A 17,058-nucleotide genomic window follows, 5' to 3' on the forward strand; every position below is an offset into this window, starting at 1 on the left:
AAACAATTTTTAAAGTAATAGATAAGGCATGTAATTGATGACTTGTACACTTAGTCCTATTAGTCCTATTAAAGTTGCTATTCAAAATGTAATCTGCAGACCACAAGATTTTGCATCAATTCGACATTGGACAGAGATGCAGAATCAGTCACTACTCGAGATTTATTGAAGAAGAATGTATAATTTAGTAAAATCCCCTATGATTAATTAACTTTAGGAAATCCTTGATGATTAAAGTGTAAAAAACACTTCTCATTAAGAAAAGTTTTGGGTAGAAGGAGATTTCTCACAATAACCTCAGCTCACTTCCATTTTCAACTTTGTTTTGTGAGTTCTAAAACAGTGTTCACCAAAGTAGGATGTTCAGAGTAAGAAGTCTTTCTTGGTATGGGAAGAAAATAGTGGAATTTGCATGTATGTATAATCTTGGATCCTATTTAGTTGATCATTTCTGGCTTTTTTCCCCAAAATTGATTCTCCACCCTTTTAGGTCCTGCTGTGTGCTACAGGTAGACTGTGCAAGAGGGCATAGTCATCTAGGTTAATTGTCTTTTGAATTCTAGTTGGGTTTAGGGAGAGATCAGATAATGGGGGGCGAAATTAAGGTGTTTTTCTTCCTGCTTCCATTTGCTTTCTGTTTGGATGCCAGGATCATGGAAGTAGCTGCTTTTCTCTATAGGTGCAGATGTTACTGGAGAGCTTGTTTTGTAAGGTTTCTGCTCTCTCCTTGGCTCTAGGAACCCTGGTCCATTCCCTCATCTCTTTAGAGAATGGTGTGCTACCATTTTCTGATGCTACTAGTCCCTGATTTCATCAAGAATATTTACTGATTTCCTTAACCTTACTCTTAGCTTTGTAAATAATGTGTTCATTGTTTTCAGAGTTCCCAAATTGTCTCTTTTCTGTAAAGACTCTAATACACCCATCATTTCCTGTTTATTTGTTTTATAATAAACCAATCTCATCTATATGTATCTCATATCATATGTATATGATAATACACAGGCAGTAATGGAGTACGGAGCATGGTCAAATATATTTGAAGATCATTGCTAACATCATCCAAATTATAGTATAATTGATTTATTTAAAACTTCACCCTTATACAGAATCTATTTGTTCTGTAAAGTTTATTGAGGTCACTGAGATCTATAAGTAGACAGATCAGTCTACTTATATTTTACCTAGATAAATTCCACACCATTTCTCTTATCCTTGTGATTGTCAATCATTGATTTGTTGGTCCTTTTAACAAAATATAAAGTAAAGAGAAAAAATGTGCATAAAAACACAAATTATTTATTTTAATTAACTGGCAAAAATGCAGCCTCCTTTTACGATTTGTTGTTAGGAAAGTTGGCAGCAATACTTACCTGTTCCTCTTGCTGCCAGACAGGAGATTGCTATATCTTCTCTAGTAAAACAGAGTCATCAAAAAGAAAAATTTATTAAAACTGACAAGAGGACTCTCCCCAATAATTGTGAAGGCAGTACAAAGAATGTAATAAACACATTAGGAATAGAAGAAACTTTAAAAACAAACTCAAGGTCATCAAATAGCTTCAGTGAGATACTGCAACAATAAAACAAAAATATTATTCTGTCTCAGATAATAGATTTATGTCTTTAAAATGAAAATACAATTTTAGGCCAATAAAATGTTTTAAAAAGGAATTTTTAGAAATAAAAACTTTAATAAAAAGTAGAAATGGGAGTAAATCTATCAGGAAGAGAAGGTAAGGTCAAACAGAGTGGGACAGAACAGGGAAAAAACATAAAGTGCTATTTAGAAACTGAACAACAAAATAATAAAATTACCAAAAATAGAGAACGGAGGTTCAATTCATTTCAGTCACTTAGTTGTGTCCCACTCTTTGTGACCCAGTGGACTGAAACATGCCAGGCCTCCCTCTGCATCACCAACTCCCAGAGTTTCCTCAAACTCATGTCCATTGAGTTGGTGATGCCATCCAATCATCTCATCCACTGTTGTCCCCTTCTCCACCCACCTTCAATCTTTTTGAGCGTCAGGGTGTTTTCAAATGAGTCAGTTCTTCACATCAGGTGGCCAAAGTATTCAAGTTTCAACTTCAGCATCAGTCCTTCCAATGAATATTCAGGACTGATTTCCTTTAGGATGGATTGGTTAGATCTCCTTGCTGTCCAAGGGACTCTCAAGAGTGTTCTCCAACACCACAGTTCTAAAGCATCAATTCTCAGTGCTCAGTTTTGTTTATAGTCCAAGTCTCACATCCATACATGACTACTGGAGAAACCATAGCTTTGACTTTACTTTTGTTGGCAAAGTAATGTCTCTGATTTCTAATATTCTGTCTAGGTTGGTCATAACTTTTCTTCTAAGGAACAAGTGTCTTTTAATTTCATGGCTGCATTCACCACTGCAGTGATTTTGGAGCCCCCCAAAATAAAGTCTGTCACTGCTTCCTCTGTTTCCCCATCTATTTGCCATGAAGTGATGGGACCGGATACCATGATCTTAGTTTTCTGAATGTAGAGTTTTAAGCCAACTTTTTCACTTTCCTCTTTCACTTTCATCAAGAGGCTCTTTAGTTCCTCTTCATTTTCTCTCATAAGGGTGGTGTCATCTGCATAACTGAGGTTATTGATATTTCTCCTGGGAATCTTGATTCTATCTTGTGCTTCATCCAGTCCAGCACTTCTCATGAGGTACTCTGAATGTAAGTTAAATAAGCAGGGTAACAAGCAGCTTTGACGAACAGAGGAAATGAAGATAAAGAAGTTTTTGATGAAACTATTTGGGCATACACTACGGAACTGAAGCATGTGAGTTTTTCCATACTGAATGGGTCCATCAAGTAGAATGTACAAAAAATAGCTGTATCAAAGCTCATCCATCACCATGAAACTACAGAAAGAAAGTGAAAGTGAAAGAAAGTCAATCATGTCCAACTCTTAGCGACTCAATGGGCTGTAGCCTACCAGGCTTCTCCGTCCATGAGATTTTCCAGGCAAGAGTACAGGAATGGGTTGCCATTTCCTTCTCCAGAGGATCTTCCCAACTCAGGGAAGAACCTGTGTCTCCTGCATTGTGGGCAGCTGATTTATCCTCTGAGCCACCAGGGAGGCATAAGCAGAGATCTTAAGTTCTTCCGAGATGGGAGATAAAAATAACATTGTAAAAAGAAGGTCAGGCTTTATAATATCAGTTTTCTCAGACAAGACGGAAGCTTGAGATCATAATGCGATATCTGAAAATTTATAGAAAATGACTTCCAATGCAGAATTCCAATTAAAACTGAGGGTTGTCCAAGATATTCTCATACATGAATGGTTTCAAAAATATTATTCCTCCTACACTCATTCCTTCAGTTCAGTTCAGTTCAGTTCAGTCACTCAGTCGTGTCCGACTCTTTGCGACCCCATGAATTGCAGCACACCAGGCCTTCTTGTCCATCATCAATTCCCGGAGTTCACTCAGACTCACGTCCATTGAGTCAGTGATGCCATCCAGCTATCTCATCCTGCCCGTTCTCATCCTGCCCCCAATCCCTCCCAGCATCAGAGTCTTTTCCAATGAGTCAACTCTTCACATGAGGTGGCCAAAGTACTGGAGTTTCAGCTTTAACATCATTCCTTCCAAAGAAATCCCAGGGTTGATCTCCTTCAGAATGGACTGCTTGGATCTCCTTGCAGGCCAAGGGACTCTCGAGAGTCTTCTCCAACACCAAAGTTCAAAAGCATCAGTTCTTCGGCACTCAGCCTCCTTCACAGTCCAACTCTCACATCCATACATGCCCCACAGGAAAAACCATAGCCTTGACTAGACGGAACTTTGTTGGCAAAGTAATGTCTCTGCTTTTGAATATGCTATCTGGGTTGATCATAACTTTTCTCCCAAGGAGTAAGCGTCTTTTAATTTCATGGATGCAGTCAGCATCTGCAGTGATTTTGGAGCTCCCCAAAATAAAGTCTGACACTGTTTCCAATGTTTCCCCATCTATTTCTCATGACGTGATGGGACCGGATGCCATGATCTTTGTTTTCTGAATGTTGAGCTTTACGCCAACTTTTTCACTCTCTTCTTTCATTTTCATCAAGAGGCTTTTTAGTTAATCTTCACTTTCTGTCATTAGGGTGGTGTCATCTGCATATCTGAGGTTATTGATATTTCTTCCAGCAGTCTTGAGTCCAGCTTGTGCTTCTTCCAGCCCAGCGTTTCTCATGATGTACTCTGCATAGAAGTTACATAAGCAGGGTGACAATATGCATCCTTGATGTGCTCCTTTTCCTATTTGGAACCAGTCTGTTGTTCCATGTCCAGTTCTAACTGTTGCTTCCTGACCTTCATACAGATTTCTCAAGAGGCAGGTCAGGTGGTCTGGTATTCCTAACTCTTGCAGAATTTTTCACAGTTTATTGTGATCCACACAGTCAAAGGCTTTGGCATAGTCAATAAAGCAGAAATAGATGTTTTTCTGGAACTTTCTTGCTTTTTCCATGATCCAGAGGATATTGGCAATTTGATCTCTGGTTTCTCTACCTTTTCGAAAACCAGCTAGAACATCTGGAAGTTCATGGTTCATGTATTGCTGAAACCTGACTTGGAGAATTTTGAGCATTACTCCACTAGCATGTGAGATGAGTGCAATTGTGCAGTAGTTTGAGCATTCTGTGGCATTGCCTTTTTTTGTGATTGGAATGAAAACTGACCTTTTCCAGTTCTGTGGCTACTGCTGAGTTTTCCAAATTTGTTGGCATATTGAGTGCAGCACTTTGACAGCATCATCTTTCAAGATTTGAAATAGCTCAACTGAAATTCCATTTCCTCCACTAGCTTTGTTCGTAGTGATGCTTTCTAAGGCCCACTTGACCTCACATTCCAGGATGTCTGGCTCTAGGTGAGTGATCACACCATCGTGATTATCTTGGTCGTGCAGATCTTTTTTGTACAGTCCTTCTGTATATTCTTGCCACCTGTTCTTAATATTTTCTATCTGTTAGGTCCATACCATTTTTGTCCTTTATTGAGCCCATCTTTGCATGAAATATTCCCTTGATATCTTTCATTTTCTTGAAGAGATCTCTAGTCTTTCCCATTCTGTTGTTTTCCTCTATTTCTTTGCACTGATCTCTGAAGAAGGCTTTCTTATCTCTCCTAGCTATTCTTTGGAACTCTGCATTCAGATGCTGATATCTTTCCTTTTCTCCTTAGCTTTTCGATTTTCTTCTTTTCTCATTTCTTAAACACTACCGAAAGGATGTACTCTACCAAAACAAGAGAATAAATCAAGAAAGAGGAAGTCAAGGGGATCAAGGAACCGTCAATCCAACATAGAAAAAGATAATGGATTTTACTTGATAATGGTGAAGACAAATTACAGAACAGGAACTATGTAGCAAGCCTAGAGAAAAGTCATTTAAGAAATAAGTCCTAGGAGAGATGCTGCCAACAGGGGGTGGGAACAAAGTAGTTTATAGATTATTTCATGCATTTGAATGTATTGGGAGGAAATTTATGTTTTGAAAGAGAAAAAAAATCAAACCAAAAAATGAGCAATTAACCCCGAAAAGTAGTGTGTGTGTGTGTGTGTGTACCACTAAAGAACATGTGTATAGTAAATTATAATCATTGAAAATAGATATAAAACATTGTAATAAAAATAAAGGTTATGAAAGAGCACAATTATGACCTTCCATGGTGAAACTGTTATTACCTAATATTTTTTACTAATAGACAAGTGATTTAAATATAAGCAAGTTACTGAAAAATATATGAATAAGTACCATAAATTAAAACAATTAACCACATTGAAAATTGTTGCTTCTGGGAGGCAGTGATGATTAATATCTCACAAATATTCCTTTCAGTACCACCCAGACACTTTTAGTTTGCGGTAACTGATACTTACTATAAAATAAAATACATAAAAATTCGACTTGTACAGTACCAGTTTTCAAGAGCCATACACAATTATTCAGAATCTATACAATATTGGAGATATTTATTCAATATTTTACTTTATGGCAACAACTTTTAAATTAATACCTGACAGTGAGAAGGCAATTTTTCCTCAAGGAAACTTGTATATAAACATAGGAACAAACTTTTTTCATCTTCTCTGGACCTCACATCAGTTTCTACTTTTGCCATGACTGTTGCAGTTCAGAAATCTTTCCAAGAACAATTCAATTACCTTAGTAATTATACCACATTTTAGGAATATGATTCTTAAAGAGAACTGATTATAATGCTTTATGAGACAGTGTCATAATAATGAAATCTCTTTGTTACATTTCAGACGTTCTATAAAATATATTCTGAAAGTCCATGGTGTGCTGCAGATATCTGAAACATTTCTATTACCTTCTCCATGGTTAAAATTTCCCTATGTATCAGTAGGGAAAACAACTAGACCATTCAGGTATGACCTAATCAAATCCCTTATAATTATACACAGAAGAACTGTACAAAAAAGATCTTCACAACCCAGATAATCACGATGATATGATCACTCATCTAGAGCCAGACATCCTGGAATGTGAGGTCAAGTGGGCCTTAGGAAGCATCACTACAAACAAAGCTAGTGGAGGAAATGGAATTTCAGTTGAGCTATTTCAAATCTTGAAAGATGATGCTGTCAAAGTGCTGCACTCAATATGCCAACAAATTTGGAAAACTCAGCAGTAGCCACAGGACTAGAAAAGGTCAGTTTTCATTCCAATCACAAAGAAAGGCAATGCCACAGAATGCTCAAATACCTCACATTGCACTCATCTCACATGCTAGTAGAGTAATGCTCAAAATTCTCCAAGCCAGGCTTCAGCAATACGTGAACCATGAACTTCCAGATGTTCAAGCTGGTTTTAGAAAAGGCAGAGGAACCAGAGATCAAATTTCCAACATCTGCTGGATCATCAAAAAAGCAAGAGAGTTCCAGAAAAACATCTATTTCTGCTTTATTGACTATGCCAAAGCCTTTGACTGTGTGGATCACAATAAACTGTGGAAAATTCTGAAAGAAATGGAAATACCAGACCATCTGACCTGCCTCTTGAGAAATCTGTATGCAGGTCAGGAAGCAACAGTTAGAACTAGACATGGAACAACATACTGGTTCCAAATAGGAAAAGGAGCACATCAAGGCTGTATATTGTCACCCTGCTTATGTAACTTCTATGCAGAGTACATCATGAGAAACACTGGGCTGGAAGAAGCACAAGCTGGCATCAAGATTGCCGGGAGAAATATCAATAACCTCAGATATGCAGATGACACCACCCTAATGACAGAAAGTGAAGATTAACTAAAAAGCCTCTTGATGAAAGTAAAAGTGGAGAGTGAAAAAGTTGGCTTAAAGCTCAACAACAGAAAATGAAGATCATGGCATCCAGTCCCACCACTTCATGGGAAATAGATGGCAAAACAATGGAAAGAGTGTCAGACTTTATTTTGGGGAGCTCCAAAATCACTGCAGATGGTGACTGCACCTATGAAATTAAAAGACGCTTACTCCTTAGGAGAAAAGTTATGACCAACCCAGATAGCATATTCAAAAACAGAGACATTATTTTGCCAACTAAGGTCCATCTAGTCAAGGCTATGGTTTTTCCTGTGGTCATGTATGGATATGAGAGTTGGACTGTGAAGAAGGCAAAGTGCCAAAGAATTGATGCTTTTGAACTGTGGTGTTGGAGAAGTCCCTTGAGAGTCCCTTGGATGGCAAGGAGATCCAACCAGTCCATTCTGAAGGAGATCAGCCCTGGCATTTCTTTGGAAGGAATGATGCTAAAGCTGAAACTCCAGTACTTTGGCCACCTCATGTGAAGAGTTGACTCATTGGAAAAGACTCAGATGCTGGCAGGGACTGGGTCCAGGAGGAGAAGGGGACTACAGAGGATGAGATGGCTGGATGCCATCACTGACTCGAAGGACTCGAGTCTGAGTGAACTCTGGGAGTTGGTGATGGACAGGGAATCCTGGCGTGCTGCAATTCATGGGATCCCAGAGTTGGACACGACTGAGGCACTGAGCTGAACTGAACTGAACTATGATTATACAGTGGAAGTGACAAATAGATTGAAAGGATTAGATCTGATAGACAGAGTTCCTGAAGAACTGCGGACAGAGGTTCATGACAGGAGGTGTAATCAAGACCATCCCCACAAAAAAAGAAATGCAAAAAGGCAAAATGTTTATCTGAGGAGGCCTTTAAAATAGCTGAGAAAAGAGGAAAAGTGAAAGTAAGAGGAGAAAAGGAAAGATACCTATCTAAATGCAGTGTTCCAAAGAATAGCAAGGAGAGATAAGAAACCCTTCCCTAGTGATCAATGCCAAGAAATAGAAGAAAACAATAGAATGGGAGAGACCAAAGATCTCTTCAAGAAAATTAGAGATACCAAGGGAACATTTCTGCAGAGATGGTGACAATAAAGGACAAAAATGATATGGACTTAACAGAAGCAGAAGATTTTAAAAAGAGGAGCAAAAATACACAGAAGAATGATACAAAAAAGATCTTCATGACCCAGATAACCATGATGGTGTGATCACTCACCTAGAGCCCGACATCCTGGAGTCTGACATCAGGTGGGCCTTAGGAAGCATCACAATGAACAAAGCTAGCAGAGTAGACAAAATTCCAACTGAGCTACATCAAGGCTTAAAAGATGATGCTATGAAAGTGTTGCACTCAATATGCCAGCAAATATGGAAAACTCAGCAGTGACCACAGGACTAGAAAAGGTCAGTTTTCATTCTAATCCCAAAGAAAGGCAATGCCAAAGAATGTTCAAACTACTACCCAGTTGTACTCATCTCAACACACTAGCAATGTAATACTCAGAATTGTCCAAGTGAGGCTCCAACAGTACATGAACTTAGAGCTTCCAGATATTCAAGCTGAATTTAGAAAAGAGAGAGGAACCAGAGATTAAATTGCCAACATTCACTGGATCATGGAAAAAGCAAAAAAGTTCCAGAAAAACATCTCCTTCTGCTTTATTGACTATGCTATAGCCTTTGACTGTGTGGGTCACAACAAACTGGAAAATTCTTAAAGAGACGGGAATACCAGATGACCTTACCTGCCTTCTGAGAAATTTGTATGCAGGTCAAGAAGCAAGAGTTAGAACCAGAAGTGGAATAAAGGACTGGTTTCAAATTGAGAAAACAGTATGTCAAGGCTGTATATTATCACCCTGCTTATTTAACTTATATGCAGAGTACAAAATGTGAAATGCCAGGCTGGATGAAGCACAACCTGGAATCAAGATTGCTGGGAGAAATACCAAAAACCTCAGTTATGCAGATGACATCACCCTTATGGCAGAAAATGAAGAACTAAAGAGCTTCTTGATGAAAGTGAAAGAGGAGCATGAAAAACTCCTCTGATTTAAAACTCAACATTCAAAAAACTAAGATTATGGCATTTTATCCAATCACTTCATGCAAATAGATGTGGAAACAATGGAAACTGTGAGAGACTTTATTTTCTTGGGTTCTAAAATCACTGCAGATGGTAAGAGCAGTCATGAAATTAAAAGACATTTGCCCTTTGGAAGAAAAGCTATGACCAACCTAGACAGCATATTAAAAAACAGAGACATTACTTGCTGACAAAGTTCCATCTAGTCAAAGCTATGGTTTTTCCAGTAGTCATGTATGGATATGAGAGTTGGACCATAAAGAAACCTGAGCACTGAAGAACTGATGCTTTTGAATTGTGGCGTTGGAGAAGACTCTTGAGAGTCCCTTGGACTGCAAGGAGATCCAACCAGTCAATTTTCAAGGAAATCAGTCCTGAATATTCATTGGAAGGACTGATGCTGAAGCTGAAACTCCAATACTTTGGCCATCCAATACAAAGAACTAACTTATTGGAAAAGACCCTGATTCTTGGAATGATTGAAGGCAGGAAGAGAAGGGGACACCAGAGGATGAGATGTTTGGATGGCATTACCGACTCGAGGAACATGAGTTTGAGCAAGCTCTGGGAGTTAGTGATGGAGAGGGAAGCCTGGCGTGCTGCAGACCATTGGGTTGCAAAGAGTTGGACACAACTGAGTGACTGAATTCATGTATCATTTCTACCATGACTGCCTCCTAAAGTTGTATGGAAAGACTTGATATGTTCTCCTTATTGGATATCAAGATATCATTGTTATTTTCCTTTTACTCACCTCACTGACATAGCTCTCCTCATTCCTGAAAGACATAGCATAGTTATTATATTTGATATTGATACAAGTCAGAATATATTTATTTTATTTTCCTACTTGTCTAATGACTGTCATCTTGGACTATAACTTTGAACTTTGTGAATAGTGGCTATATCTGTATTCAAAGCCTGATCTAGATGACTTGCAGAAGAATCCTTAAATCTGTTATTGACAGTTAAACCTCTCATTTATTCTTCTGCAGATTATATCTCTGTATCAGTGCTAACATATGTTGTTTTCTATTTTTATTTGAGATAAATATGTACCTTGATTATTCCTTAAAGCAGGCAAACTAACAATACTGGGTAACTCAGGGAAAAGCCAGGTAAAATACTCTTATGTCTGATAGATCTATTTTTACGTATTTTAGGCATAACTATCTAAAAGATTTTATCAAGTATCAAAGGTATTTTTAAAAAATACTTTGTTTTTCTAAATGATTTCAACTGAGTGTATGTATACGTCAGATGCTTCCCCGATGGCTCCACAGGTAAGGAGTCTGCATGCAGTACAGGAAATGCATGAGAAGTGGTGTCTATCCATGGATCAGGAAGATCTACTGGAGGAGGAAGTGGCAACCCACTCCAGTATTCTAGATTGGAATATCTCATAGACAGAGGAGTCTGGCAGACTACAGTCTATAGGGTCACAAAGTCAGATATAACTGAGCATGGCATGGCATGTGCATGACAATACTTACTGCAGTGATTACTAGAAAAATATTGTAACAGAAATATGAGTGACAAAATAACTATAATTTAAATCCAATACACTCTTTATATTTCTTTTGTTATTCTGTCATCTTCTCTATTCTATCATTAGATTCATGATTCACTTTTGTTGAAATGTGAGGGACACACAAAATATAAAAAAGCAATCAAATGGAATCTAGATAATAAATAGAATGTAAGTCTTTATCAGACTAACTTGGTTGCATTATAAAACTTGGCAGATAGACAGTGGCATGACATATGAAAAAAGATGATATCAGCTAGAAAAAATATTAAAGATAATTCTGAATATTTTGACCTTTGCACAGCCATATAACATAGAGGCAATCCTGAACATTTTATTTGTTCTAAAATGGAATATATGTCATCCAAGGAGTCTGTCATCTTATGCCTTTATATTTCTATAAAAAACTTTCTGGATAGAATTAGATATAAAACCAAAGAGAGGTTATCCTTTTTCATTTAAAAAATCTACAATTCTCATGGAATGAAAAATATTATTGCAAAATATGGAAATTGAGAATATATTTTAAGCTTCATTTAATGATTTACATGAACATTTTGGTTAAAAATGACAATTATCCACAGAAATACTCTCATTTTAAATGAAAAAAAGTGAAATAATTCTTATTGCATTTAATATGTATCCATTATTTTTCAGAGGAGGGAACTAAGGTGAGAAATGATAAGTGATTTTTCTAAAAGTCACACAGTAAATTAATAGTACAGATACAACTAATCCAAATCCCTTGTTTTTCAACTCAGTTTCTATTATATTGTGCTTGAGTTTCAAATATTTAGAGCATTTAAGTGGATTCATTTTTAGAACTAAAATGTATAATGATTACTTTTTATAATTGTTATGCGTTTAGCATTTCTTGGTTAAAACTGTCACAGTATCCAATACGGTTTCTGGAATTAGTTTATTCTTATTGATTAAAAAAGATAAGATGTGGACTTAAATAATATATTTCATGAGATAAAGAGATGAACATAAAATATGTTATAATATTGTAATCTTATAACATCACAAAGTAAGGAGTTATAGAAGAAGGGATGGTTCAGAAACTTCAGGGATAGCTTCATGTAAGAGAATGGAGAGCATTTCAGCAAAAGCATAGAAGCGCAAGAGAGCAAAGTGGAACTAGGAATTACACAGTGTAGAACAGGGGTCCTCAAACCCAGGACGGGATTGGTACCAGTCCATGGCCCACTAGGAGCTGGCCACACAGCAAGAAATATTTACAGCCACTCCCTACTACTTGCATTACCACCAGAGCTCCTCCTTCTGTCAGCTGCATAATAAATGTAATGCACTTGAATCATCTGGAAACCATCCCACCCCCCGGTTCCATGGAAAAATTGTCTTCCATGAAACTGGTCCCTGGTGCCAAAAAAGGTTGGGGACCACTGATATAGAATGTGAAGTCAAAGGATATTGAGGTGGTAAGACAGCAGATCAGATTTTAAAGGACTTTCAAAGCCATACCTAATAATTTAGATTTCTATTGAAGCCAAAAGGAAGCAACTGAAGAACTGAGGAGAGAGCTAGATCATAGTTGGATGTAAGAAGCACTATATTCACAGCAGAGTAAGATTAGATTGAAGGAGATGAGACTAGAGAAGTAAAAAGTATGGTGAAATGACTGTTGAAAATTTCATTCAAGATATAGTGAATGTCTAGACTGCTGGGGTAGACGTTAGATAATTAGGACTTAATAGATTAAACAGATGTTTAAAGTTTTGCTCATGTATTGATTTTAAGGTAAATGAAATAAAGAAAAGGTATCAATCAATTAGTGTTTGCAAGTGAGAGGAAATTAATCAGTTATCATAAAAATAGATTGCAGTTACTCCCTAGATATAGATCAATTCCCGGGAAGAATAAAGTATGATACAAAGAATTTAAAACATTGACTCCTTCAGAATGTTTAACTCTTATGAGATACATAGCAAAATAATAATTCACAAATAAGATTGAGAGTAGGCGGTCAAAGGCATATAAATGTACATGGAAAGGGAAAATTATCTCAGAAACCAAGGGTGAAAAAATGTTTGAAAAAGCAGAAAATGGTCATCAGTGACAAAAGGCCAGCAAATCAAGAAAACTGGAGTCTGTAGAATGTTCACTGGATTTCTATATTAGAAATTTAAGAAAACTGTGTTGATGAGGTAAAAATTCAGATCAAAATTGGAGGTGCTAATTTGGGGACTTAACTTCAGCATGGCTTTTCATTCTCAAAAGTTTGGTGGAAATATACAACAGGATATAGAAGAAACTTAAAGGAAAAATAACATCTTTTGTGGAAAAAAAAAATATGTGAAACATACTTATATGCACGGAGGGGCTTTCATGGTGGCTCAGTTGTAAAGAATTTGCCTACAATGCAGGATACCTGGGTTTGATTCCTGGGTTGGGAGGAAAAGGATTACTGGAGAGGGATATGGCAACCCACTCCAGTATTCTTGCCTGAGCAATCCCGGGACAGAGGAACTTGGCAGGCTACAGTCTGTGCAGTCACAAGAGTCAAACACAGTTTAGTGATTAACCACCAATGTGCATAAAAGAAACAAATGTAGAGGAAGACAGAGGCTATTTGATGAAATAAGGATGTTGAGTATTTGGGAAGGGAAGTTAAAAATCAAAGGCAAAATTAAAATTCTTTGATATAAATCTGAACATTACTTTCCTGACTTGGATAGATGCTAGGGTGGTTGACCATACAAAGTTAAAGGAAAACATGTCTAACGTAACAGTATTCATAACAAACAGGTTCTATTGTCGTTGTGAAATAAAGTCATGTGAAAGAGACAGAGACAAGGTGGGATATTCAAGAAGAATAAAAAGAGTAAGGAATAAATGCCATAGGTAATGCAATAAAGGGGTAAAGACATGTAATAGCACAGTGGAAAATAACAAAGCAAGATAATAAGAATGAGATTGTTTCTCTGTGGGTTCCACACAAATCTGTGCTGATTCTGGGGACGGCCATATGTGGGTGGACAGATAAAAGTTTCCAATAGTATATTTAATGTTCTTAGGCTCAAATCAATTAATAGGCATTTATATTATTTTAGAAATGGAACCATTAGTCACCCACAAAGGTCCTTCTCAAACTAATAAGTCATAAATCAAGTGTCAATCTCCTGATATAAAGCTTAATTCTTAGTATCTCATTGCTAGTCAGGTAATTTTGACCAAATTCAATCAATCAACTACCAAGCATATTTTAAAGTATCAAATACATATATGACACTGATCTTTAGGGGGCTTCCTTTATAGCTCAGTTGGTAAAGAATCTGCCTGCAAAGATGACTCAGGTTCAATTTCTGGGTTGGGAAGATCCCCTGGAGAAGGTAATGGCTACCTACTCCACTATTCTTGCCTGGAGAATCCCATGGATTCTTAGCGACTAAACCACCACCAAGCAGATTTTAAGATATTGTCTTTATCTTTGAAATTCTAAGAATCTAAGGCAGTACTTAATTGCAAGAACAAGTGCATTCATGTGTGTGCATTCAATTTTCTCCAACTCTTTGCAAGCCAGCCACACTTCTCTGTGCACAGAATTTTCCAGGCAAGAATACTGGAGTGGGTTGTCATTTGCTTCTCCGGGGGATCTTCCTGACTGGGGATTGAACCTGTGTTTCTTGCATTTGCATGCAGGTTCTTTACCACTGAGCCACCAGGGAAGCCTGAAGAACAAGTGACAAGGCGATATATATTTGCCAAATTTCTTAACTGGATTACTAATTATAAATCAGGGTAGAAGTAAAATCAAGTCTGAATATTTAAGCAATTATTAAGCTATGGAGGATGAGCTGAAATTTTGACCTGAACTATCTTACAGTAAGGTTTAGAAAAAAATGTAAACACTTCCCAATTTTTTTTAATGATAAAAGGCAGCACTTGACAAATGATACATGACAGAAGTGAAATATTTATAATATAATTGGGATAATGTTGGAATAGGTAACAGTAAACTAAAATATTTAAATGGGTTTAACATTTCATGAGAAGAAGATACATAAGTAATTAGATAAAAGAAGCAGAGATTTGAAAAAAAAAAAAGAAATAGAAGAGAAGTAACAGGTACATGAATACATTTTTCTTTTAGTAGAACTGAATAGACAAATGCCTACAAAGATTACAGACTACATTGGATTAACTGGATTAGTTCTCAGCTACAACTAAACCAACACTCTATTTGCAATGACCCTGACTCACAGTCAGACACTGCATTCTGTGTCATCACTCCTCCTACTGAAAATAAATAAAAAGAAAGGCATAAGGTAGAAAGATTGGGGAATCAGTCTTAGGAGGCCTTAAATAATGACACAACCATCAGCAAGTGGATAGAGGACTTAGAGCACTATTTAGAGTGGACCTCTTAGCTGAAGGAATTTGAGGGGAAGGCAATATGAATGAAGGAGTCTACATCCAGAACTAAACCAAATATCGTAAGCTATTTATGCAGCAGTAATGACAGTGGCAATATCCAAACAAATGACACATTTTTGAGGGATTAAAAATAACATTGTATTAGAGTGGAATACACATGTGTGGCTTTGAAAGTCAGTGAGAAGAGATTTGATTTAAAGCAGTTAAGATTTAATAAGGCACTAAAATATTTGGAAGCCTTTAAAATGTTTGGAGTAAGAGGGTGTTAAAAGCAATATTATCAGAGAATCTACCAAATTTTAGAATACAGGAAAATTATAAGGTAACTGATCAAACATACAAGAAGATTAAAATATTTTGGTAAATTGGATAAACATGAAACTGCAAAGAGAAAAAGTAGCTGTGAAGAAGGTATTGTAAAAGAGACAACTTCTCTCCACCCTGTTTTTATGTTGTATTAACAGAATTATGCTAAATCAATGCAAAATCTTAAATTTTAATGATTATTGACATATATTTCCATCTGGGTTTCAGGACTTCATAATAAAATCAGGGAAAAAAACATAAAAGCTCTGGCACCTTTAGTCCTGCTATAATAAAATATCAAATATATCTTGAAGTGAAGTGAAGTTGCTTAGTCATATCCAACTCTTTGTGACCCTATGGATGGTAGCCTGCACCAGGCTCCTCCGTCCATGAGATTTTCTAGGCAAGATTACTGGAGTGGGTTATCATTTCCTTCTTCAGGGAATCTTCCTGACCCAGGGATCAAACCCAGGTCTCCCACATTGTAGACAGATGCTTTACCATCTGAGCCACCAGGGAAGTCCAGAGATAAATCTTAGAAAATCTATACTAAGCATTTATTTTTAAATATTTTACTAGAATAATCTTTAAAATATAGGCTGTAATCTATGATGAGACAAAGTTATAACATAAGGAAATATTTAGAAATGTCTAGTCTAAACACATTGCTCACCTTTTCTCAAGCATGTAAAAATACCTATAAACCCCGAATTAATCAATTATTTTTCCTATCAAACATGCAATTATAACTCAAAAGTGCAAAGACAAACCATCATCAGATTTTTTATTTAAGTTAAATGTATTTCAAACTGAGGGGGTCAAATAGTAGAGTTTCTGACACACACATGCAAATTTGAAGAGTTTCTTCTAGATATAGTATCTCTGAGAACAATATTTAACCAAAGGTGTGTCAAAAGGCCAGGGTGGCTGCCTTGATAGAGGAAGAGCCTGGGCTGGTAGTCAGAAGATTTGGTTTTCAAACCTGCATTTACTACTTAATGACTTTTGGTTAATCTCACTGGATCCTGTTTTTCTTGTCAGTGGAATGGTGATATAAATTAAATAATAATGTTAAACAATAATACTGGTAACAACTGGCAGAAATTTTGACCTTTCTAACATATTGAGAACTTATCGTGGACTAAGTTATGTTTTTTGCATGCATTATTTTCATTAATCCTTATCAAGCTTGAAAAGGAAATATTGTTTCCATTTTTATATGAGAGAAATTTCAGGTGAGGAAACACAGCTCAGTAAATTAAGAGATTTTTCTAATATAACTTAGACTATAAATACTGTGGAACTTTGTTGTCTTCATCTACCTCATAGTGATAATGTGAAAATGCACTGAAAATAAATAAAGAAATGTTTTAAGAGACCCTATCATTAATTTATTTTATTTTACTGTATTGCAAATAC

This window comes from Budorcas taxicolor, chromosome 5, assembly GCF_023091745.1.
Source record: "Budorcas taxicolor isolate Tak-1 chromosome 5, Takin1.1, whole genome shotgun sequence".
In the NCBI taxonomy this organism is placed as follows: Eukaryota; Metazoa; Chordata; class Mammalia; order Artiodactyla; family Bovidae; genus Budorcas; species Budorcas taxicolor.